Source organism: Chiloscyllium plagiosum, unplaced genomic scaffold (assembly GCF_037043375.1).
Source record: "Chiloscyllium plagiosum isolate Xiang-an unplaced genomic scaffold, Cpla_swu_hap1 HiC_scaffold_13, whole genome shotgun sequence".
NCBI classification, from domain to species: Eukaryota; Metazoa; Chordata; class Chondrichthyes; order Orectolobiformes; family Hemiscylliidae; genus Chiloscyllium; species Chiloscyllium plagiosum.
Genome location: NW_028270151.1, coordinates 14,109,161 through 14,135,795, shown reverse-complemented (window position 1 = coordinate 14,135,795; position 26,635 = coordinate 14,109,161). Strand labels below are relative to the sequence as shown.

At 42.4% G+C, this 26,635-nt stretch overlaps 1 protein-coding gene across 2 annotated transcripts in view; it reads left to right on the top strand.

The window, feature by feature from the left end:
• LOC122556207 (profilin-2-like) overlaps positions 1 to 26,635 on the top strand; it is a 61,510-nt gene that overhangs the window by 10,101 nt on the left and 24,774 nt on the right. The gene's annotated exons all lie outside the window — the stretch shown is intronic.

The window sequence follows — 26,635 nt, the reverse complement described above, 5'->3', positions numbered from 1 at the left end:
AAGATGGATGAGGGAGATCCAGTAGATGTAGTGTACCTGGACTTTCAGAAAGCTTTTGATAAAGTCCCACATAGGAGGTTAGTGAGCAAAATTGGGGCACATGGTATTGGGGGCAAAGTACTAACTTGGATTGAAAGTTGGTTGGCTGATAGGAAACAGTAGTGATAAATGGCTCAATTTCGGAATGGCAGGTGGTGACCAGTGGGGTACTGCAGGGATTAGTACTGAGACTGCAGCTTTTTACAATATATGTTAATGATATAGAAGATGGTATTAGTAATAACATTAGCAAATTTGCTAATGATACTAAGCTGGGTGGCAGGGTGAAATGTGATGAGGATGTTAGGAGATTACAGGGTGACCTGGACAGGTTAGGTGAGTGGTCAGATGCAGTTTAATGTGGATAAATGTATGGTTATCCACTTTGGCAAGAACAGGAAGGCAGATTACTACCTAAATGGAATCAATTTAGTTAAAGGGGCAGTACAAAGAGATCTGGGTGTTCTTGTACACCAGTCAATGAAGGCAAGCATGCAGGTACAGCAGGTAGTGAAGAAGGCTAATAGCATGCTGGCCTTCATAACAAGAGGAATTGAGTATAGAAGCAAAGAGGTTCTTCTGCAGCTGTACAGGGCCCTGGTGAGACCACACCTGGAGTACTGTGTGCAGTTCTGGTCTCCAAATTTGAGGAAAGACATTCTGACTGTTGAGGGAGTGCAGCGTAGGTTCACTATTCCAATTCCTGGAATGGTGGGATTACCTTACGCTGATAGACTGGAGCGACTGGGCTTGTATACCCTTGAGTTTAGAAGACTGAGGGGATCTGATTTGAGACATAAGATTATTAAAGGATTGGACACTCCTTAAAAATACGGGATAGACCATTTAGGACAGAGATGAGGAGAAACGTCTTCACCCAGAGAGTGGTGGCTGTGTGGAATGCTCTGCCCCAGACGGCAGTGGATGCCCAGTCTCTGGATTAATTTTAAGAAAGAGTTGGATAGAGCTCTCAAGGATAGTGGAATCAAGGGTTATGGAGATAAGGCAGGAACAGGATACTGATTAAGGGTGATCAGCCATGATCATATTGAATGGTGGTGCAGGCTTGAAGGGCAGAATGGCCTACTCCTACACCTATTGTCTATGTCCCTCCTGAGGTGTGGGGCCCAAAACTGGACACAGTACTCCAAATGGGGCCTAACCAGAGCTTTATAAAGTCTCAATCTCCAACGAACAATGGATTCATGGTCTTCATTAGGTTCTTTCTTCCAGATTTTCATTCACTTCAAATTTCACTGTCTGCTGTGGTGGGATTTGAACCTGGGTTCCCAGAACATTACCTAGGTCTCTGGATTAACAGTCCAATAATACCATAAGCCACCACTCTCCTTGAGCTTATGTATTAATTGTGTGGACTGCAGTAGTTGAGCGCCACCCTCCTAACAAGTGAGGGATAGACAGTGCTAGTGATACCTACATCCTTAACTGAATAAAATAAAGCAAAATGTTTAGGTTGACAGGGCATTTGTGAGGCTGCATGCACTATTATTTATCTGACTTGTGAAGTTTTGAGCTGAGGTTTTTGAATGCAACGCTAAGTTTTTTTTTTTTGCCAGCCTTCTTGTTCCATCACTTGGATGAATAGTAAAACCAGGTGTACTCGATGATAAGATTGAATGCTAGGTTTACATAGTTCAAGATCATTCATGTAAGTAACTAAGAATTTTTAAAAGCATGAATGAACTTGCATTTCAAAATGCTATTTAGTGATCATGGGACATTGCAATGACAATTTTACAGACCTGATTACTTCCAGTGTGAGGGGAAAAATATGCCAGGTAATTGGTAAATAACAAGTTCCTATAAACAGCAGTCTGATCAGAACATGGCCAGCTGTTTTAACTTCATTGGTATGAGCCAATATTCCTCCTTTTTTAACAAAGAAAATTATCATATGCTTTTGGGAGGTGTCAACATTCACCTTAATTGGGGAAATATCTCTGAAAAGTAGTACCTAGACCATAGAATACTTATAGCAGAGATTTTGGTGTCTGCTATTGAATAAAGGCTTCTCATTCTGATCTCACTTACAGCAGTTTGGACCATAGTCTTGACAGTTGCAATACTTCAGGTGCAGATCAAGGTCGTTTTTTTTTTCAAATGAGCTTGAATTTCTTCAATCACAATGGGCAGCAAATTCCAGAAATTGGTACTCTGCATAATTTTCTCATGTTCCCTCTGTCTTGTCATAAATCTGTACTTCTTATAATTGATGTCTTTGGGGCAAACTGGTCTTTCCTGTCCACTTTTATTCAAGCCCCTGATTAAAGATAGTTTTCTCTAACGACCTGTTCCAGATGTTTTATTACCCAGGCCTCCTGGATTAGAGATAGGGACAGTATCACTGCATTGCACCCATTAGCCACTCATGGTACATCCCATTAAGTCAGCTGCCTCTAAGGGAAACAGCCCTTAGCTGTAATTCAATTTTACCTCCTAGCTGCAAATAGTTCGTGACATTTTTGTAAATCTCCTACAGGAAGAACAAAATTGCTGTAGAGTAACGGGATCAATCTGTACACCATTCCAGCTGTGACCCAACCACTATCTTTGTATGGTTACATCATCGGGCAAAGTACGGGATGCAATGAGGAAATCATCTCATTTGTCACTTTATAATCTATTTTCACCTGTGGCATGCGCTGTAAGATCTTTGAACCAAGAAAGCTAGGGGTGAACATGGGTAATTTTCTGAAGTGGAGTTGCAGGTAGACAGGGTGGGTGGTAAAGGCATTTGGCACAATTGGTCAGTGCAGAGAGTACAGGATGTTAGTGAGGCTACTTGTCAAATATTGTTCAATTGTGGCCTCCCTGCTATAGGAAAGATACTGTGAAACTTGAAAGGGTTCAGAAAGGATTTACAAGCATGTTGCAGGGCTTCGAGGATTTGAACAAAAGATTGAATAGCTGGGGCTGTTTTCTTTGGAGTGTTGGAGGCTGAGGGGTGACCTTCAACTTTTAAAGTCACGAAGGTGAATAGCCAGTCATTTTCCTAGGGTAGGGAGGGCATAGGATTAAAGTGAGGGGGCAAGATTTAAAAGGCACCAGAGGTGCAATTCTTTTTCAGAGGATGGTGCATGTATGTAACGAGCTGCCAGAGGAAGTGGTGGAGGCTGGTACAATACAACACTTTAAAAGGCATCTCCTCCTAGGAGAATATGAATAGGAGGGTTTGGAGGGATATGGGCCAAATCCTGGCAAATGGGACTTGATCAGTTTAGAATTTCTCATTGGCGTAGACTAATGGACCGAAGAGTCTCATTGCATATTTAACAGTGACTCTCTGTTCCTCTATCCCTCTCGATATCCTCTCATTTTATTGTGCATTCCTTTGCCTTCCTCATCATTGGATTGAATTCCATTTACCACTTTTTTATCTTCTCAAACCATTGATATTTTCCTCCCCTCAACAGCTATCCTTTTCCTGCTGTCAATGACTAAACCGTTTGTGAGGCATGTTTGGGTAGTTTTGCAGACATTTAAACCTAAATTAATATACCTCAAACTGGATAGTGCCAAGCTTTTGAGCCTTGTAGAACACTACTAGAAACTACTTGCCATTTCAGAAATGCTTGTCAGGCGTTGTTTTTCCTGAACTAATTTTGGATCCAGCTGTCCACACCCCTCTAGTGCATGGAAGTTAATTTTTCCTCATACCCTATATGTTGGCTAACATTTCTAAAAATCCATCTTTTTAAACATCCAGTGCATAACCGCCTACAATCGTCCTTGTTACTTCTCAATTAAGTCAGCAAGACCAACCCTTTCCTTAACACAACCATGCTGTGATTATCCCTGATTTGATCCAATCCCCCCTTAGGTAACAATTAATTCTGTCTGGCCATCTATTTATAATTTGTCCATTGCTGAGGCCTGATTGACCAGTGTACACTTATATTGTGTCTCGCTTTGGACATTTTGTAAACCTTCAATCCTTTTGAAACTTCTCCTATATCCTTTGAAAAGTGATCCTCAGTGCATCCACTATCTCAAAAAGCCTCCAGTTTGTGGGTAATAGGAAAGTTAAATGGACTCTGCATACCAAGTACATAGCATTACAGTTTTATAGCTTGCTTCATTGAAGATTAAACTGACCTGGACATCACCATTTTCTTTTAACTGAAGCAAATCTTAGCAGGACTTGGACACTTAATGGTAAGGTCCTAGGAAGTGTTGCTGAACAAAGATCTTGGAGTGCAGGTTCATAGGTCCTTGAAAGTTTGTAGGTAGATGAAATAATGGTGTATAGTATGTTTTCCTTTATTGGTCGGAGTATTGAGTACAGGAGTTGGAGGTCATGTTGCAGTTGTATAGGACATTTGATTAGGCCACTTTTGGAATATTGCATGCAGTTCTGGTCTCCATCCTATCGGAAGGATGTTGTGAAACATGAAAGGGTTCAGAAAAGACTTGCAAGGATGTTGCCAGGGTTGGAGGATTTGAGCTATAGGGAGAGGCTGAATAGGCTGGGGCTGTTACTCTGGAACATCTGAGGCAGAGGGGTGACCTTTATAGAGGTTTATAAAATCATGAGGGGCATGGATAGGGTAAATAGACCAAGTCTTTTCCCTGGGGTGAAGGAGTCCAGAACTAGAGGGCATAAGTTTCAAGTGAGAGGAGAAAGATGAGGGGGCAATGTTTTCAAGCAGAGGGTGGTGTGTGTTTGGAATGAGCTGCCAGAGAAAGTTGTGGAGGCTGATGCAATTATAGCTTGTAAAAAGCATTTGGATGGGAAAATGAATGGAAGGGTTTGGACGGCCAAGGGCCAACTGCAGGTATCTGGTCTGCATGGACAAGTTGGACTGGAGGGTCTGTGTCCATGCTATACATCTGTGACTTGAAAAGCTGTAGCAAGGAAGTGGTCCCTGCAGAGACTGTCCTTCCAAGTGTAAAATAGCAATTAGGATGCAAACCTGTGTAAATATTAAGCTGCAATACAGCATGTTAACTCAGTCATGAGTGCTTGAGAAAACTACTTCTGGTTCTGCATAAAGTATTGGCGTTCCTTTAACAAGGAAGTTCTACACTTAAAACCCAGTTAAAATAAATGATTTTGGCATGAATTAAGCAGGGTTTTTAAGCACATCTAGAATTTAACCTTTCTAGCAATCTCTGAACAATTAAGATATGCAGCACTAGTCTGTGTAGGTAAAGCTCATGCTTGAACTGCAGGATATAAGTTGTGAATAAAGCTGTTTGTCACTAAATTGACTCGTCCTTAGCTATCTTTTGAAGACTTCTGAAGAACTAAATTTTGAATCATTGGTTAGTTTCCTCTCTTTTTTCCCCCCCAAGGCTGCTTTTTTTTGTTCTTTCTAGTGATAACCAGACTGTCATTTCAGTTTAGTAAATAGTATATGTCAACTTTTTAAGGTTGAACAAGCACACTGCTAACTAATCATCCATTGATTGTAAAAGTAAGAAACAGTAAGGTAGTTCTTCCTTCTATTGGGAAACACCACGAAACTAATCCTGTTTACTGCTTACAGTATGCAGTTACACAAGTCCTGGCTGTATAAACAAAAATCTTTCAATGAGTTTAATGTTGCTATGTTTATCTGAAGATATTCCACAAACTGTTTAAATGGAAATTGTAAAAGATGGTGTTATTATGTTGTAAATGTTAATGAAGCAGCTTGAAGGGAGGAATTGGGTGCAGCTTCTGAGTTATGCTTCTTGGTTCTGACTTTTGGCTAGTTTAGTATTTATTCTGAAGTTGCTATTATAAAGGCTGAGGTGAGAAATGATTTGATTCAAAGCATTGAGAATCTTCGGAATTTTGTACCTCCAGATGGTTGTATGCACTTTATCGTTGGATACACTTTGTAAAGCTGGGATGGATAATATTTTAATGTCTAGAGGAAGCAAGTGTTATGGGCAGCAGATGGGGAAAGTGGTGTTGAAACCTAAGATAAGCCATGATATTGAATGGCAGAGCAAGCTCAGTGAGTTGCATGATCTACTCCAATTGGTTGTTTAAGAACTCTTGTTCAAGTCGCTCTTTTCCCTGAATCTTTTCCCATGATGTATAACTGTCAGTTGTTCTTCTACACATCATCTTCAGTGTAGTAATATTGTGCTAAATAAGAACAATTGTGGTTTAATTTGCCTGAGTTTTAGTAGACAAGCAGGAGGCTGAAAGAAGGCAGCATCAGGAGGTGCAGAAGTCAATGTTTTGGGTGTCACCCTTCAGGACTGGGGGTGGGTGTTGGGGGAGGTGGGTGCAGAGTGATGAAGTGAGGGTAGGTGAAGATGGGTAAAGGGTATGACCTGGTTGGTCTGTGGAAGGGAGGGGATGGGGAGGGAGGCTTTTTGAAACTGGAGGACAGTGTGAAGTCCTCCAGGCTGTAGGGTGCCCAGGTGGAAGATAGTGTTATTTCTCCAATAGAGTTGTGGTTTGTTTTGGCCGTGGAGGTGGCCAAGGAACGTCATGTCAAAAGGGTATGGTTGGGGGAATTGAAATGTGCGCCGACTGAGGTCCGGTCGGTCCCTGTGGACCTGACTGTGATGCTCAGTGAGCTGCTCAGAGTTTACATTGTCTCCCTGATTTATCGAAAATACCACATTGGGTGCACCTGATGCAATAAACTAGGTTGGAAGAGAGGCAGGTGAACCTCCTTCTCATCTGGAAGGACAGTTTGTGGCCCTGGATGGAGGTGTGAGGGTAGTGTACTGGCAGGTTTTGCATCTTTTCTGGTTGCAGGGGAAGGTACCTGGAGTGGGGGGGGGTTGCATGAGCCTTGGTGGTGGGGTCTATTTGGAATTGGCAGAAGTATTCGAGAATGATGTGGAGACTGGTGGGGTGTTGGTGAGGACCAGGAGGACTGTCATTATTGCGTGGGGTTTAGAGCGGTGGAATGGGGAATGGAGGTGGTGCAGCAGAGGGCTGTCTGAGGAAAGGGCCATGCATTTGAGCTGAATCTTGTGCTAGAACAAAAGCTATGGAAATACCTGCTGTCTAATCATAACATGAACATGTATGTATTCCTGCTGAATTCCAAAGCTACTTTTGGTACATAAAGTTGTGGCAATGCTCAAAGTTGTGAACTGTTCACTCGTGCATTAGAGCACAAACTTTATTGAACGTGAGACAAAAACTTTATATTTTCCACCTTAAAGCACTAAAAGAACTGAAATTTAAGGATTTAGTTTTGCTCTTGGCAAGTGTGAATCAACATGTAGCTTTGTTCTAATTTTGGTAGCTTTGATTGTGAGGTATTTGGTTTTGATGGCTTGGTTCTGATTGGATGTCATATACACTATAATAAAACATGTCTTTTGTATAAATGTTTCTAATTCCGAACTTGAGTTTTAACTGAACCTTTTCCTATATTGAGGTCAAAGCTTTGCCTTTTGAGGTAGATGTGACCTCTGGATCCTCAGCAATCTTAACTGCTATCTGGCTGAGCAAGTCACTCGGTTTGAGGGCAGTTGAAGTGGGTAACACATGCTGGCCTTCGAAGATGACTCTATGCTGAAAGATAAGCTTTATTCTCAAGTGAATAAAGCACTTTCAATTTGGCCTTTGAAGTCCCACTGGCACTTTTAACTTCAAACTTTGGGTCTGACTGTCTACTTGCTAGTCAGCTTACCTCTGACCCTAATGGATGTTCTTTTAGTCTGCCAATTTTTGATGAATACTCCATCTTTGTTTAGGCATTGACCAGTAAATGTACAGGTAAACTTAATACTGTCTCTGAATATTCAAAGGTGAAATAGAAGGTTTCAATACTAATATTGGAAATATTTCCTAGATGTGTTTAACAACTAAATTCCTGAGGTCAAATGGAAGAAAATTCATCTTGTGGTTGGAGATGCTAACCATGACTTAGGGTTTACATCTCCAACATGTACTCTTGAGAAACTGCTTAATACATGTGAAGCCATATCCTATTAAAAAGTGTATGACATTAGCTCATTCCATGTAGAGCCAGTCATCCACTTTGTTTTCACCAAAATGGATTTGAATCTAAGATTTCTCCCATCTTTCAACTAGATCAACCAGTTATTGCATGCCTTTGGAGCAGGTGGACTTAAATCTGGGTCTCCTGGCTCAGAGGTAGGGGGTAGTACTATAATGATGTGCCATGAGAACCCCAACCCTAAAGTCTGTCCCAAACCCTCCTACAGATGCTACTGAATTGGGCCAGTTGAGTGTCTCTGAAGCTAATACATTTCAGAATGATTAATTTAGGTGGTCGCTTCTAAATGTTTTCCAAGAACCTTTTGAACAAGGCTGGGTCTTCAGAAAATGCGCTAAAGTGCTAGGATTTTAACAAGGTATACTATTATGCTTTGTCCCAATGAATTGTAAAATAGCATGGTTCTCCATTCTCCAAATTTTGTTGGTTCTGGATAGCATTTTAATAAATTGCACAGGGCAAGTTGGTTTTTTGTTTGTAGTCAAACATCAGATGCAACTACTTCTGTAATCATGCATAAAGCAGACTGAGTGTAAAACTAGAGTCCAAAGCTTGGCAGAGAAGTGGCCAATTCTTCTTAGATCAAACTTTATTAACCTTTTGATAACCCATCTTAGCGTAACATCTTCCACTAACATTTAATTGCAGAAGTAGAACAAAAATCATTAAAGATACTTAATTTGAGGTTTGAATATGCCAGGTTACTATAGCGATGCTTTCTAAACTTTGATAACATTAAAAGATAACAAACACTTGAAATGCCATGATCAACTAAATACTACATTATTTACAGGGAAATCCTGTTCCCTGGATGCTGCCTGACCTGCTGCCCTTTTCCAGCAACACATTTTCAGCTCTGATCTCCAGCATCTACAGACCTCACTTTCTCCTTAAATACTGCATTAATCATATTTTAAAGATCTATCAACCTGGTTTCATAAACCAGTGCTTGTTAACTCCATGAGTAAAGGTGGAACAATTGGCTAGTGTAAATGTGTACCTCTAAATATCCCAACACATGCAAGCAGTCCCTTCTGGTAAAAGAGCATTTCTCTGTAGAGGTTGGCTTTGAGGAAGAAAGCACTGGGTTATTGGAGGCAAGAATTGTGTAGAATCTTCTGGAGCCTCCATTCTGGCATGTGGTCAAGTCACTGCTATATTCTTGTATCCCTGTACTGAATACATGTGACAGTAAAATCTAATACACATTATCTGAGATCTTGCTGACTTAGCTTTTTCTGGAAATAGCCTTGATGCTTCTTTATTAACTTCCTTTTAATCAACCCTGAATGCAAAAATCTTTCCCAATTTAGAAATGGGAGAAATCAATTGGGCAGCTTGTTCTTAAGTTTTGTTTTCTCTCCAGTTCAACTTGTTCTCTAACAGGCTTTCTTCCAATTGAAGCAGTTAACAAAAGAATCTATCTAAACAGCAGCTTTTTTTAAAAAAAAAAGTCCCTTAGGGGTCTTCAGCAAAGCAGGTAGTTACAGCCAGTCTCATCTTTGCAGGACGAGCAGGCTGAACCAATATAAATTGTCCGTATTTTTCAGATGCTGCCTTCCTGCTGGCTGTGCGCAAGATGAAAGGTTTTGACTCCTCTGTTTTACACAATCCTTTAGAAGTCCAATCCTCAAGCAATATGAAGTACAAAGCCTTCTATATTGTCTTTTTTTTTTTCAGGAGTCGTATTGGACTCCATGTGAACTTTCTTCACAGATGCTTAGTTTCTCCAGCACTCTTCTGTAAGTCTATGAAGACATTCACAGTATTTTGTTTTTATTTATAGTCCTGGATGATGGGATTAAATTATGGTAATGCTATTGAATATCAAAGTACAATGCTTGTCCATTTGAATTTGATACTGATGGCACATTGTGCCAGGAAATGTAACTTTCAACCTACCAGCTCCAACCTTGATATTGTTCCCATCTTGCTGCATTTGAATATTGGCTGATTTTTGTTTCTAAATGATGCTGAACATTGTTCTGATTGTATGTTTGCACTCCTGACCCTGTGGGTGGGAAGGCTATTGAAATAGTTGAGCTAGGGCACAAATCTCAGGAATTCTTGCAGAGATGTCTCCTGGAACTGAGATGTAGACTTGAATGTGTCCTTGGTTTGGGCATATAAAACAGAGATAGTCATGTCTCTGCATTGGTAATCCTAAAGTCCAGGTTAACATTAAAGGGTTATGTCCAATACCACTGGCAGATAGTGAAATTTGATTTCCGTGAAGAATTAAGATTGTCTATTGGTGACCCATGTAACCACTGTCCATTTGTAAAAGCCCATCTGGTTCACTATTGTCCCTTCTTTTAAGGAAGCATACCTGCCCTCCCTACTGAAACCTGGCCTATGTGACTCCAGCAGCATGATTGGCTCTTAACTGTTTTCTGGCCAGCACTTATTGTCCATCCACAATGCCCAGTCATTAGTGTCTATAATCTGTTGAATGAATAATGGAAAACATGCTCCAAGAACAGATCTGTTCTCCCTCCAGGTAGAAAAAGCTTTTGTATGCACCTTGACTAAAACAGCATAAAAGGGGTGATAACCTGGAGACAGATCTTTTCGATAGAAAAGAGATTAAGAATCTGGGCCTCAGTTGGTATTCTTCCAATTACTAGTGAGTAAGAATTATTGTATGTTGCAGATTAATGCATTGTTGGAGGGATGAAATGATGGGACTTGTGAAGAGAAGGGAAGGTTGCACCTGTACAGTCAAGACAAGAGAAGCAAAAGTCCCCAATAATTGAGAAGTGCAAATGACACTTATGCAAGAGGAGCAGAATTTAGCCCATTGGGTTTGATCTACCATTTGATCATAGCTGATAGGTTTCTCCATCTCAATTTTCTATCTTTTTCCTGTAACCCATGATCCCCATATACTTTTGCCCTAACAAAACATGTGGAGGGTGGTGAGTGTATGGAATGAGCTGCCAGAGGAAGTGTTGGAGGCTGACACAATTACAGCCTTTAAAAGGCATCTGGATGGTTAAATGAATAGGAAAGGTGTAGAGGGATATGCACCAAGTGCTGGCAAATAAGGCTAGATTAGGTTAGAATATCTGGTAGGTGTGGATGAGTTGGACCAATGGGTCTACTTCTGTGCTGTACACCTGACTCTACTGACTCTCTACCCCAAATGGAATTGGGACAAACTCTGTTGGTTAAAGTCATATCTAGCACATAGATGGTTGTTGGAGATCAGTCATCTCAGCTCGACATCATCTCTGCAGGAGTTCCTCGGTGACCTACGCTCAACCATCTTCAGCTGCTTCATCGGTGATCTTCCCTTCATTATGAAGTCAGTGGGGATGTTTGCAGATGATTGTGCAGTGACTCAGATACCAAAGCAGTTGATGTTCAGCACCATTTACAATGTTCAAATGCAACCTGTTCTGGGTGATATCCAGACTTGGTCTGATAAGTTGCAAGTAACATGAATATCATAAATGCAAGTCCATAATTATCACCATTAAGAGGTAATCTAACCCCTGCTCCATTACATTTTAAATGGTATTAGTTACTGAATCTCTGACTATTAATATCCCGGGGATTACCATTGACCAGAAACTCAACTGGACTTGTGACATAAATACTAGCTGTACGAGTAGGTCCAAGCCTGGGAAGACGGTGACAGGCAACTCTCCTCCTACAGCCTGACCATGTGTACCCATTTACAAGCGCAAGTCAAGTGTGATTTCATACACCACCTGCCTCGATGGATGCATCGCTGATAGCACTCAAACTTTGACCCCATCAGGGCAGAAGCCAGCTTGATTGGCACCACATCCAAAAACATCCACTCCTTTCACCATCAGTGCTCAGTAGTGGCAATACTAACTTCAAGATGCATTGCAGGAATTCAAAGATCCTTAAACAGTGGGAAGTGAATGCTGATCCCCTTGTTGAGATATTTGTATCATCAATAGTCGCAGGTGAGGTGATGGGAGGTTGGCTGATGTGGTGCCACTATTTGAGAGGTGGTAAGGACAAACCAGGGAACTATCAACCAGTGAGCTTGATGTTGGTGGGGGGCAAGTTTGGTGGGAATCCTGAGGGACAAGATGTACATGTCCTTTTTAGAAAGGACAGGACTGTTTTAGGAATAATCAATGTGGCTCTGTGCGGAGAATCATTTGACATGAACTTGATTTTTTTTTTGAAGTAACAAAGGATTGAGGGCAGAGCGGTGGCCATCATTTATATGGACTTCAGTAAGGTGTTTGACAAGGTTCCCCATGGGAGACTGCTAGCAAGGTTAGATCTCATGGAATACAGGGAGAGCTAGCTATTTGGATACAAGACTGGCTCAAAGGTAGAAGACAGAGGGTGGTGGTGGTGGAGGGTTGTTTTTCAGACTGGAGGCCTGTGACCAGTGGAGTGCCACAAGGATCGGTGCTGGGTCTACTACTTTGTCATTTTATAGAAATGATTTGGATGTCAACATAAAGGTGTAGTTAGTAAGTTTGCAGATGACCCCAAAATTGGAGTGAAGAAGGTTACCTCAGATTACAACGGGATCTTGATCGGATGGGCCAATGGGCTGTACAGTAGCAGATGAAGTTTAACTTGGATAAATGTGAGATGTTGCCTTTTTGGGAAAGCAAATCTTAGCAGGGCTTATGCACCTTAATGGTAAGGTCCTAGGGAGTGTTGCTGAACAGCGACCTTGGCGTGCATGTTCATAGCTCCTTGAAAGTAGAATTGCAGGTAGATAGGACAGTGAAGAATGGTATGCTTTATTATTGGTCAGAGTGTTGACTGTGTAAGAGTTGGGAGGTAATGTTGCAGCTGTACAGGACATTGATTGATTAGGCTACTTTTGGAATATTGCATGCAGTTCTGGTCTCATTCCTATCGGAAAGATGTTGTGCAACTTGAAAGGGTTCAGAAAAGATTTACAAGGATGTTGCCAGGGTTGGAGGATCTTAGCTGTAGGGAGAAGTTGAATAGGGCAGGGATGTTTTCTCTGGAGCATTGGAGGCTGAGGGGTGACCTTTATAGAGGATTATAAAATCATGAGGGGCATGGATAGGATAAATAGACAAAGTTTCTTCCCTGGGGTGGGGAGGGGGAGTCCAGAACTAGAGGGCATAGATTTAGGATGAGGCAGGGAAAGACATGAGACTGAAGGGGACAACATTTTCATGTAGAGGGTGGTGCATGTATGGAATGAGCTGCTGGAGGAAGTAGTGGAGGCTGGTACAATTGCAAAATAAGTTGTCTAGATTTGAATAGGAAGGGTTTAGCAAGATAAGGGTCAAATATGGCAAATAAGACCGGATTAATGTAGGATATCTGGCCAGCATGAATGAGATGGTCTAAGTCTGTTTCCATGCTGTAGATCTTTGATTCTAACCATGGGGCATGTATAGTATGCTGATATACCACTTTGATCTTAATGCTATACATGTCCCATCTTCTCATGTCTCAGTAAATATATGTAATTCTCTGGAATAGTGTATTGGAAGTCAGTCTCTTCACTCGATTAGTTTACTATTGATTTGATGAATAAGCTGCATTCCAGTAGGGAGTTTGTTTCTCATCAAAGCATGAAATAGCAAGATTAAGAGGCAAGACAATTTTATTTAGACTCCCTATTTGACCAACAGTCTGTCATGAGTTGCCAAAGTTGACATCAGCATGGAGCAGATGAAGGTTGATGAATTGGATGGCATCATACTTCAAAGTCTTCTGGATAGACTTTCTATCATGAGGCAAGACTTGTCTAATGCATAAAATGCATTAATGATATTTAATTTGTTGCCAAACTCTGTGCATGTTTCTTGTTTGCCTATACCACTGAGTACAGGTCATTCTGCTGTAATGCATGTTTTGGTAATGCACACTTGCTATAACGCAAGTGAATAATTGGAGGCACTGTTTTCAAGGCATGAACTATTAACATGTGTATTTGCTATGTGATTCTGGCCCCATTAGTTTAAATGGTGCTGCTATTGTGATTTTCTTCTCACTGGATTACATGAGAATGAAACTACTGCATTATGGGACAACTGACTGTCGCTCTTCAATTGTAATGTATTAGGATTACAATAATGCTTGTGAATCTCCTGCAGTGAAGAGCAGGGAGATGCCTTCTAATTTCTGCAGTTGGATTTATCCCGTTCTTGAGCATAGTCATTGTTTGATCATTCCAGATTTGAAAGCTGAAGGCAAGGAGCAAGTTAGTTCTATCCTCAAAGACTTCAGCAAGGTTCCACTGCAACCTGCTGATTTTTTAAACTTGTTTGATTTTTGTCATTTCCATTGGCATTTTGAGTTCTCAGCTGGCTTATAACCAGGTGTTATCGGATGGAATTGAGAATACTTTTTAAAAAGTGAACCCTCCTTTAAAAGGGTCCTCAAAGCACTCCCTCAAATAGGTGTTGGTTTTTTTTAAGCTTCTTTCATACATCTATGCTATTCTGAGAGGAACTGGCTTTTGAATACTTGGGCTGTAAACTGTTCTCAGCGAAGAGGCTGCAAATATTTCATCTGAGATGTTAAATGAACTTTTTGTCATTCCTACCTGTTATCTGGAATATCTCAACAGCTATTTTGGCAGATGAAGGCTATAGCAGAATGGCTGAAAAAAGAGGAGTTCCACCATTGCGCTGACTTTTGGATGATGGTTTCATATTGTCCAGGTTCCATGGTGAGAATGTGGAGTTGGATTTTAGAACCAACTGTGATAATTAGTTTGTGGGGCGGCACGGTGGCTCAGTGGTTAGCACTGCTGCCTCAGCACTAGGGACCTGGGTTCAATTCTAGCCTCTGGCGACTCTGTCTGTGTGGAGTTTGCACATTCTCCCAGTGTCTGCGTGGGTTTCCTCCCACAGTCTAAAGATGTGCAGGTAAGGTGAATTGGCCATGCTAAATTTCCTGTAGAGTTAGGTGCATTAGTTAGGGGTAATGGGTCTGGGTGGGTTACTCTTCGGAGGGTCGGTGTGGACTAGTTGGGCCGAAGGGCCTGTTTCCACATTGTAGAGAATCTAATCTAATATACGGATATGTATTGTAAAAGCCACCAGCTAGTGTGAAAGAATTGCCAGAAAACTAGAAGCGCGAATATACAGTTAAAACAGGACTTTTGCTTTCTCCAGCGTCCATTAGGATAGTGAATTTTGTCTTCAAGTTGGTTTTTTCTGAAAGTCAGACGTTGGTTCACTTAATGTTATGTTGGGTTACTATACTTTTGTCCAAGGAAAATACTGCACCATCTACGATGTACTCCATTCTTACCTGCAATCCTTGCAAAATACATCATTCTCCTTTTTTTTCTTTTTAAAAAAAAATTTACAACATTTTGCACTTGCACCCCCTTAGATTTATTTTTTACATTGACTAGGCTTTCTGTAGTAGCAGAAATTAGTTCAACTATAGAGCACTTCTGTATGAATTTGCAACTGTTGTCAGGAGAAGGGAATCACTTAAATGATGAAGAGTAGTCCAGTGTAAGAACTCAAGGTTCAGGCCAAGATGAAGGCAAAATAAAATATAGATAAGTGTGTATAGTAGGTGGGCAAAGAAGGCCTGAGCTTTCTGTTGTCAATAGATCAAGATGTAGTGGAAAGAATGCTGTGTATGATATGTCAACTTGACAATACATTGAGAGCCATCTGGAAGCACAGTTTGGGAGGAAGAGCTCCAAGGATAGAATCTGATGTCTAGATTAGAGTGGCACTGGAAAAGTGCAGCAAGTCAGGCAGCATCCAAAGAGCAGGAAAATCGACATTTCGGGCAAAAGCCTTTCACCAGGAATAGAGGCAGGGTGCCTGCAGTGGAGAAATAATGTGTGGTGGGGGTGGGGAGAACGTAGCATAGAGTACAAATAGGTGAATGGGGGTGGGGATGGAAGTGATGCGTCAGAGAGGAGGGTAAGGTGGAAAGGAAGATAGGTGGGTTGGACAGGTCATGAGGGCAGTGCTGAGCTGGAAGGCTGGAGCTGGAGTGAGGTGAGCAAAGGGGAAATGAGTAAACTGGTGAAATCCACATTGATGCCATGGGGTTGAAGTGTTCCGAGGCGGAAGATGAGACCTTCTTCCTCCAGGTGTCGGGTCGTGTGGGAGTGCCGGTGGAGGAGGCCCAGGACCTGCATGTCCTTGACAAAGTGGGAGGGGGAGTTGAAATGTTGGGACACAGCAGTGGGATTGATTGGTGCGGGTGTCCCAGAGGTGTTCCCTAAAGTGCTCTACTAGGAGGCGTCCAGTCTCCCCAATGTAGAGGAGACCCCATTGGGAGCAACGGATACAATAAATGATACTGGTGGGTGTGTAGGTGAAACTTTGGATGTGGAAGGCACCTTTTGGGGGCCTTGGATGGAGGTGAGGGAGGAGTTGTGGCCTCCGGTTTTGCAATTTCTGCAGTTGCAGGGGAGGGTGCCAGGAAGGGAGGGTGGTTTGTCGGGGGTGTGGACCTGACCAGGTAGTCACGAAGCGAACGGTCTTTGTGGAAGGTGGAAAGGGGTGGGGAGGGAAATATATTCCTGGAGGTGGCCGAAATGTCGTTGGATGATGTGGTTTATGCGAAGGGTGGAAGGGATTCCGTCCTTGTTACGGTTGGAGGGGTGTGGTTTGAGGGTAGAGGGGCAGGATGTGGATGAGATGTGTTGGGGGACATCTTTAACCACGTGGGAAGGGAAAATTGCGGCCTCTAAAGAAGGAGGCCATCTGGTGTGTTCTGTGGTGAAACTGGTCCTCCTGGGAGCAGATAAGACGGAGGAATTAAGAATATGTCATGGCATTTTTGCAGGAGGTAGGATGGGAAGAGCTATCATCCAGGTAGCTGTGGGAGTCGGTGGATTTGTAAAACATGTCGGTGTCAAGTTGGTTGTTATTAATGGAGATAGAGAGGTCCAGGAAAGGTGTCAGAGATGGTCCAGGTGAATTTAAGGTCAGGGTGGAATGTGTTGATGGATTACTCAACCTCCTCATGGGAGCACGAGGTGGCACCAATGCAATTTCCCTCCTGCACATCCACCAATATAATTTTATTGTATACGTCGCTCCCGATGCAGTCCCCTCTACATTGGGGAGACTGGACGCCTCCTAGCAGAGTGCTTTAGGGAACATCTCTGGGACACCTGCACAGTCAACCCCACCGTCCTGTGATCCAACATTTCAACTCCCCCTCCCACTCTGCTGAGGACATGCAGGTCCTGGGCCGCCTTCACTGCTGCTCCCTCACCACCCGATGCCTTTTGGAAGAACATCTCATCTTCTGCTTCGGCACACTTCAACCCCAGGGCATCAATGCGGATCTTACTGGTTTTCTCATTTTACGCTCGCTCAGCACTACCTACCTGCCTATCTTCCTTTCCACCGATCTGCTCCACCTCTTTGACCTATCACCTCCATTAATCTATTGTACTCTATACTACTTCCCCCCCCCCCCATTTATCTCTCCACTGCACGCACCCTGCCTCTCCCTGATGAAGGGCTTTTGCCCGAAATGTCAAATTTTTTTTTTGGTGGTTTTGTTTTCCCTGCTCCTATGATACTGCCTGACGTGCTGTGCTTTTCCAGCACCACTTTAATCTAGACTTCCAGCATCTGCAGTCCTTGTTTTTACCCAGATAGTCTGGTTGCCAACCTAAAAGGGTGTGCAATTTTCTTGGTACATTATGGTACCTACCAAATGTGCAAGCTATACTAGGCCTGGTTTTGACCAAATGAGATTAATTTATTGATATAGTGAAAGAACCCCTGGGGAACATTGACTAATATATTGTGCATATAATTTTAATGGAGAAAGTGAGGGTCTAAGATGACTAATTTTTCTTTCATGGCTTCCCTGTGGGTGTGGAGACAAAATTTTTTTAAAAAATCGCACAACACCAGCCCAACAGGTTTAATTGTAAGCACACTAGCTTTAAGAGCACCACTCCTTCAGTTTGGCCCATCAAGTCCACACTGACCCTTTTAAGCATCCCACCCAGACCCCTCCCTTCCTGCATCCCTATTACCCTGCATTTCCCATGACTAACCCACCTAACCTGGACATGATGGACAACTTAATGATGCCAATCCACCTAATCCTTTGGATTGTGGGAGGAAACCAACGCATCCAGGTGACACATGCATTCACTGGGAGAATTTGTGCAAACTCCACAGTCACTCTAACCTGGAATTGAACCCAGGTCCCTGGCTCTGAGACATTTTGAGGGCATGAAAGTGAACTGACACCTTGCTCTAAGGGATAGGTTGGTAGAGGTGCCATGATGAACGTTTTAACGAATATTCTAGACAGTGCAGAATAGATACATTCTAATAAATCTAAGGATGGTTCTGCTACTTCTGGTTACTAAGTGTCATACTCTAAGAAAAGACATAATTGTGCAAGGGTAATTGGCTGGTCAGATAATTAGACAAAATATTAAATAAAAAGATGAGTTAAATTGTTAAACAAAAATATAGTGAGGAAAAGGTTTTTCAGATATTTTCAAGTTAAAATGTTGATCCTATGGAAAATGTATAGTGAATTAGTAAAGGAGGGTAGATATGGCAAACAAATTTGAGCAGATAGTCAGCCTTCAAGAGGAGACGCAGGGCATCTCAAATAGCTGTAAAACAGGAATTGAAGAAGGAACTTTCTAGAAATTACCAGGGAAGTATATTGACTAATACTTAAGAATTTGCCAACTCTCAGTTCTAGGTCCTGACTGATTTCATTCTAGGATGTTAAAATGTACTAGTGAAATAGTTGCATAGGTTTTAATTTTCAAAGTGTCATTAATTTTGAGGATTGTTCCTTCCTTTTGGAAAATAAGGAATTAATGTCTTCAAAAGGAGGGAGACCAAGCTAGAAGCTGTAGACCAGTTAACACATTCCCTGTGGCACATCTTAGGCTATTTTAAATGTCGTAGGGCGCTTGGATAACTTAATCAGGCAAAGTCAACATCTTTTTGTCAAAGGGCAATCCTGTTTGTTTATTGCAGTTCTTTTGAAGTAACCTGTGCTGTGGATATGATGATCCGGACTGCTGTCTGGGTCTTGGGATTCCTGCGATTCAGTTGCACAAGTGTGTTTACTGACCAAAGTAGTTTACAAGCCATCCTTTTGTTGATACATTTGGGTTGATAGACTCTGATCAGCCCAGAAGTATGAGTACTCCTAGACCACCAAAAGTATCCGATGACTTAGTTTGCATAGAGTTTATGTACACTGTTCATAAGTCAGGCATGCAGCATGATCGCATAGTAGTAATCGGATTCCCTGAGGTCTGCGTGCACTCTTGCCATATCCTATAACTATTTCTTGTAAACAGTCTGTTCTCAGAATCCTATTGGTCCTGCCCTGTAGTTAGGGTTATACCATTGCTTCCACATTTAGTGTTTTATTGGATCTAATCAGTCTGTGGTTTCTTGTCTGTACTGAGTCACATGTATCTGCCTGACTCAGTACAGACAGTCAAGCAGAACCCATTTTGTACAGCTCCTTAAGCCATTTTGTCCTACCTCTCAGATGCCCACATCCTCTGACAAACGTAAGCTACTGGATAGATTGTATTTAAAATTTCAGATGTTTGTGCCGTGTCAACCATGATTGTGAAAAATAAAAGCTAATGGTTTTTGAAGTAACTTTCTTATGGATGAAAGACTGGTTGGCTAACAGCAAAATAAGAACAAATCTTAAGGCTAGCACGAAGTTGTGATGTGCCATTGGCCAGTGCAAGGGACTCTACTGAATTTATTAAATGACTTGGGCAGTTACAAAGTAAACATGCAGGTGCAACAGATCGGGAAGGTGGTCATGGAAAGGATTTGAGTGCAGGAGTAGGAATGTCTTGCTACAATTGTACTTGGCCTTGGTGAGACCCCATTTGGAATGTGCAGCAGGTCAGGCAGCATCCAGGGAACAGGAGAATCGACGTTTCGGGCATAAGCCCTTCAGGCTTATGCCCGAAACGTCGATTCTCCTGTTCCCTGGATGCTGCCTGACCTGCTGCGCTTTTCCAGCAACACATTTCCAGCTCTGATCTCCAGCACCTGCAGACCTCGCTTTCTCCCCATTTTTGGAATGTATACAGTTTTGAACTTTTTATACAGTAAGAACATCTTTCCTCAGTGCAGCAAAGGTTTGCTGGACTGATTGCTAGGATGGTTGGACCTATATACAAAGAGGTAAAAACAATGACTGCAGATGCTGGAAACCAGATTCTGGATCAATGGTGCTGGAAGAGCACAGCAATTCAGGCAGCATCGAGGTGCTTATATACAAAGGGTGGCTTGGACTAATTCTTTTTTAAAATGAGAGAGCATCAAAAGGAAATATATAGAATTTTAACAAGACTAAACAGGATAGATGCAGGAAGGATGTTCATGATGACTGGGGGAATTTGGAGTTGGAATCACAGTTTAAGAACAGGAGGTGGTATGGTTAGGACTGAGATGAGCAATTTCTTCACCCCAGAGAGTAGTGAGCCTGTGGCATTCTCTGCCATAGAAAGTATTTAAGGATAAAACATTGAATTGAGGAATTAGAAATAGTTTTGAGGTTAAAGGAATGAGAGTATGGAGAGAAAGTGGGAACAGGGTACGGAGTTGTCATTTGACCCTTTCTGCCATTCACAATGAGGGCTAATGACTGCTTGTTACTTCTGTTTTATGAAGGGTATGGTAGCTAAATTTGCTAACTTAGTGAGAAAGTGTATTAGGTATGAGTACAATGTTTAAAAATCACAACACCAGGTTATGGTCCAACAGGTTTAATTGGAAGCACACTAGCTTTCGGAGCGACGCTCCTTCATCAGGTGATAGTGGAGGGCTCGATCGTAACACAGAATTTATAGAAAAAATTTAGTGATGTAACTGAAATTATACATTGAAAAATTCTGTTAGAATACAGTGATAGTTTCACTACTACTTTCATGTGTAAATCACAAAACCTTTTTTAAAGTTGCATTCTCAGGTTAGCTGTTAACAATGGTGATAGCTAGACAATATGTTGAAGGTGTTGGCCCCCTGTGTTCTCTGTCTATGCCATGATGTTTAGATTGATTCTAATCTTAAAAAGTGAGATAACAACAGTTCTGCATGAATGCATGCAGTTTTTGAGCAAAGTACAATGTAACTCTGCAAGTACAAATTTACCCCACAAAATGTGTGCGCATCTGGGTCTTTGTGTGTGTGTGTCTCTGTCTGGGGTGGGTGTTGTGTGAGAAAGTGAGTGCAGAGTGTCTTAAGACTGAGGGGGTGCATGTGTGGGAGTGTGTCTATAAGGGTGTGTGTGAATATCTGTATGTAGTGCAATGGTGATCACCTGTAATATGATATGAACCCAAGGTCCCGGTTGAGGCCCTCCCCTGTGGGTACAGAACTTGGCTATCAGCCTCTGCTCGGCCACTTTTTTTTCTCTGCTGCCTGTCCCGAAGTCCACCTTGGAGGATGGTCACCTGAAGATCCGAGGCTGAATGTCCTGGACCACAGAAGTGTTCCCCAACTGGGAGGGAACCCTCTTGTCTGTTTTGTTGTGCGGTGCCCATTCATCCTTTGTCGTAGCTTTTGCTCGGTTTCCCCAATGTACCATGCCTCTGGGCATCCTTGCCTGCAATGTATAAGATAGACACTGTTGGCTGAGTCACATGTGTACCTGCCATGTACAAGGTGGGAGGTGTTCCCACGTGTAATAGTGGTATCTATGTCCACAATCTGACATGTCTTGCAGCGTCCACCATGACAGGGTTGTATGGAGTTGTCCTGAGAGCCGGGCAGTTTGCTACGAGCAATGATCTGTTTGGCGGTTGTTTAAAGGCAAGTAGTGGAGGTGTGGGGAGGGTCTTGGTGAGGTGCTCATCCTCATTGATAATGTGTTGCAGGTCACGAAGAACATGGCGTAACTTTTCAGCTCCTGGGAAGTACTGAACAACTAAGGGTACCCTGTCAGTTGCAGCAAGTGTCTGTCTCCTGAGGAGGTCATTACAGTTCCTTGCTGTGGCACATTGGAACTGGCAGCCGATGAGTTGAGCATCGTACCCTGTTCTTGTGAGGGCATCCTTGTGTACTTCCAGGTGTCCGTCAAGTTCCTCCTCATCTGAGTAGATCTGGTGTATGCGTAGGGCTTGTCCGTAGGGAATGGCTGTTTTAATTTTTTGGGTGGAAGCTGGAGAAGTGTAGCATTGAGGTTGTCTGTGGGTTTGCGGTAGAGTGTGGTGCTGAGGTGTCCATCCTTGATGGAGGCACATGTGTCCAAGAATGAGACAGATAGTCGAGTAGTCCATGGTGAGTTTGATAGTGGGATGAAACTTGTTGATGTCACAGTGTAGTTTTATCAGTGACTCCTCGTCATGGGTCCAGAGGAAGAAAATGTCGTCAATGTACCTGGTGTATAATGTTGGAGATTCCTGCATAGAGAAGTCTTGTTCGAACCTGTGCATAAAAATGTTGGCATATTGGGTTCAAATTTGGTCCCCATGGCTGTTCCATGTGTCTGGATGAAGAACTGGTTGTCAAAGGTGAAGACGTTGTGATCGAGGATAAAGCGGATGAGTCGTAGGATGGTGTTTTGGAGACTGGCAGTTGTTGGTGTTGAGTACTGAGGCTGTTACCGCGATGCCATCATTGTGGGGGATGCTGGTGTAGAGTGCGGAAGTATCCATTGTGACGAGGAATGTTCCCGGTTCGACTGGTCCATGGGTGCTGAGTTTCTGTAAGAAATCCGTAGTGTCGCGACAGAAGCTGGAGATCTCCTGTACAATAGGTTTCAAGATACCTTCAACATAGCCGGAGAGATTCTCACAGAGGGTCCTATTGCCCGACACGATGGGACGTCCCGGTGTGTTGGCTTTGTGTACCTCCTTTGGAAGGCAGAAGTCGCCTACACGAGAAGTACATGGGATGAGGGCACGTAGGGAACTTTGAAGGACTGGATCCAAAGTTCTGATCGGTGTGTTTAATTCTCGGGTGTGTTTTTGGTCGGATCAGCTTGGGTGTAGTGTTCCTGGTTGTTCAGTTGTCGGTACACTTCCTTGCAGTAATCTGTTCTATTCTGAATGACAATGGGTCCTCCTTTATCTGCTGGTTTGATGACAATGTTGTGATTGGTTTTGAGAGCCTGGAAGGCATTGCGTTGTGAACGGGTGATGTTTTGCTCTACCTTGTGGGTACGGCTGATCTAACATTTATGTATTTCCTGACAGTTTGAGCATACATGTCAAGCCCAGGGCAGCAGCCCTCTGGTGAGGTCCATGGTGACACCTTCTTTGGCCGCTCCTCTACAGATCCCTGTGATGACTGTTCCAGTTCATCAGTGGACTCAGTGGGATCACTGCTGGCACCTTGAAAGAATTCCCGGAGTCTCATTCGTCTGATGAACTCCTCTGTCTGCTGCCAGAACCAACGGGTCCATTTTGGTGGTATGAGTAGGTAGGGAAAGAATTAAGTGTTTTAGGGTTGCTTGACAAAGGCTCAGCTAAGATGACTGACCAGATAAGAACTTGCCTGCAGCATCTGTTTACTACAAGGGTAATGGTTTAATGAGGTGAAGAATATCTATTGTATAAGGTCAGTTGGTTGATCTGTACTGTTGCTTGCTGACTGTAATGGTCAGCAAGACCATTCCTGAAGAAGGGCTTATGCCCGAAACATCGATTCTCCTGTTCCCTGGATGCTGCCTGACCTGCGCTTTTCCAGCAACACATTTTCAGCTCTGATCTCCAGCATCTGCAGACCTCACTTTCTCCTCTACTGTAATGGTCACCCAATCAGTGTAGATGTTGCCTTTATTTGGATGCAGCTCCTTGTAAATGACTGTATAATTCCTTAAGACTCTGCTCTTTGAGAGAAGACAGATAACTCTTGTCTTTGTGTATGTGGGCGAGCTCTCGCGGGCTCGGAATGTCGAGTGTTTTGTTTCGACTGATACAGAAATGGGATATAATTGCACAAAGAAAAGTGAGCTGTGAAGAGGACATAAGGTGTAGACGATGGGATAGGTTAAGTGATGAGGCAGTAAAGTCCTGACCAATGGAGTACAAAGTGGGAAATTGTCCACTTTTGGCAAAGAATAAAAGGTAATAGGTACTGAATCTTCAAAAATTTTAAGGCAGAGGTAGGTAGATGTTTTTCCAAGCAGATGAAGAATTTTTGGGATATGCAAGAATGTAGTTAGGGTAAAATCAAGTCAACTGTGATCTTGTTGGCAGAGCAGGCTCTGAGGGGGCTAAGTGGCTTACTCTTATTTCCCAAGTATGAACAGGGAACAATTGAGGTACAGCAAACTTTGTTTTAGCTGGTACTCTGAATTGGCAAATATCATAAACCTGAAATAACAAATTTACTGTATTGTGATCTCTGCAATGTCAGTAGAGGGTGTGAGTGAGGAGGCTCTCTGCTATTAAAGGCAAAGTTGCATTATTATGTAAAGTGTAAATAAAAATGTGCCTATCGCCCCTGCCTTGCATTTCTATTATAAGTTAATCTATTATAATGTGTTTTGTTAATGTGAAATCTCTAACAATTGACTTGTCGAATGTGTGGTGTTGGAAAAGCACAGTAGGTCAAGGAGCAGGAGAATCTGTGTTTTGAGCATAAGCCCTCATTGATGCTGCCCGAGCTGTTCTGTTTTTCCAGTACTATGCTCAGCTGATCTGCAGTCCTTACTTTTTCCACACAGTTACAGCCACGCATGTTTTAAAAGTTTGTGCTTTTAATGTGATTACATCAACATTTTAATTGCTGTTTGTGTGATTTTTTTTCTCTCTGTGGGGTCACACAAAAATGCAACCATCACATTCTAGAAGAACTACCTGTACTTTTCCATGTTACACTGTTTACATGGACCTCTTGATCAGCTGGTGCACTCGTGGTCACAATGGTGCTAGTAAAATAAAATTCTCTGCTTAAACATGACTATTAATTTGGAGCTGGATCAGTTGTGTTGGGGGATACGGAGGGAAGAAAGATTGACAGTTGACCATCTTCCAATCTCTCCAATACAGAGATATGCTAGTGGATTGCAAATGTTACTTGCTCACTGTATGTAAGCTTAAACACAGCAACTACAGCCAAGTCAGTTCAGTCTGCGCATGGTGAGGCTTTTACAAATTTGCTTGTTTTAAGCCGTGGTTAGTGTGGTTGCAGACAAACTAGAGCTGAGGTGCTGTGTGCCGATAGTTTGGAACAAGTAATTGGGCTGTGGATTAGTGATCACTCATTGGCATGAACTGTGGTTCTTAGGTAGCTGAATAGCTTTGGGCTTTGAGAAAGATAAGTCTTTAGACCACTACTAACTTGGGAATGCCATATTCTCTGCAGTAAAAGCACTTAACAGTCTGAAGAAATATTTATCTCTTCTTCAGTTGGTATAAACAGTGATGCCTTTTAAAAGGTTTAACTTATTGTCATGTAGGTGAACCAACCATACCATGTGTGTTACAAACCAGTGGAAGCATTCGAGAAAGAATGCTGCTTTTCAAGCCATCTGACTGGTTGAAGAGTCCTCCTCATAACCCCTGAACAGAACCAGCTGTCACCACCATTTTGTGTTGTAGGGGATTAGAGTTCTAATTTGTAGATTTCTATACTGATGGTTTTTAAAAATTTGTGTATGTGGTTTCCTGTTTACTTTTTGGGCGCCAAAACCTGGTCTGGATGTGGATTTTTTTTTTTATTTGACGGAGTACAAGTACACTATTCTTTATTTGAAATCAAAGCTCAAATCCAGAGTCTTTTTTCATAAGATTTTTTTCTGTATAACAAGGTTGATTTGGTGTGTGAACAGGTGACCCAACTCCACACTTACTTAACCCACATTGCTCAGATGTTATGTGGTGACATGGCCCAGCACTAGCAGGTGTCCATTGTCTCAGTGCTCGTACTGGTCACACGGGGTCTGCTGTTTTGGTAAGACTATTTCACTGTGAAAATGTCACTTATTCAGAAATCCAAAAAACAACTGGATCCAAGGATTTCACAAAGGATTGTATACATGCAAAAAAAAAAATGCAGCCAATGTATTCATGTTGTTACACACCTCTGGAGTAGGTGGGCCTTGAACCTGGCCTCTTGGCTCACATAGGGATCCTGTGACACAGGATCCCCTGACCTTGGATCTACATGATGGGTAAATTGGGAAATGTGTACTAATTAAATCAATAACTTCTGTGAACATTTGGTAAATAGGGCTTGATTTCCAGTGAGATGTGACAGGAATTAATGTAGAGTGCACTTTTTAAAATAGTTGAGTTATCTAAGGAGATGCTTTAAAGTTTTCCGTTCCATGTGTGTGCTCTGTATGAAGTAAGGTACTTTGCTCATTATCAAATGACATTTCATCCTGAGTTTTTCTTGGCATTGAAAAAGACGGCAGATTGTGAAGGAGTCCCTTGGCTTCCCACTGTCTGAAATTGGCTTTTCAGTTTGGAAGCTGATAGGGCACTAGTTCCTGAGGAGTGGAATCTGTCACACTTTGTGTACTATGGCTCAGCTGTACAGGAATGAGGGAAGGAATGGTAGGGGAAGCATTTGGGGAACAGACAGTAATTGTGATCATCAATGCAGTTCCTCAATTACATAACCTTCCTGGTACTGGGATCCAGGATGTCCCCAAGCATCTGCGCATTCACTTCTTTGGGAGGATGAATAGCTAGAGGTCGAGTCACTATGACTTGAGTATGTAGGGAGATGTCTTGAATCATCAGAATTTGGAGC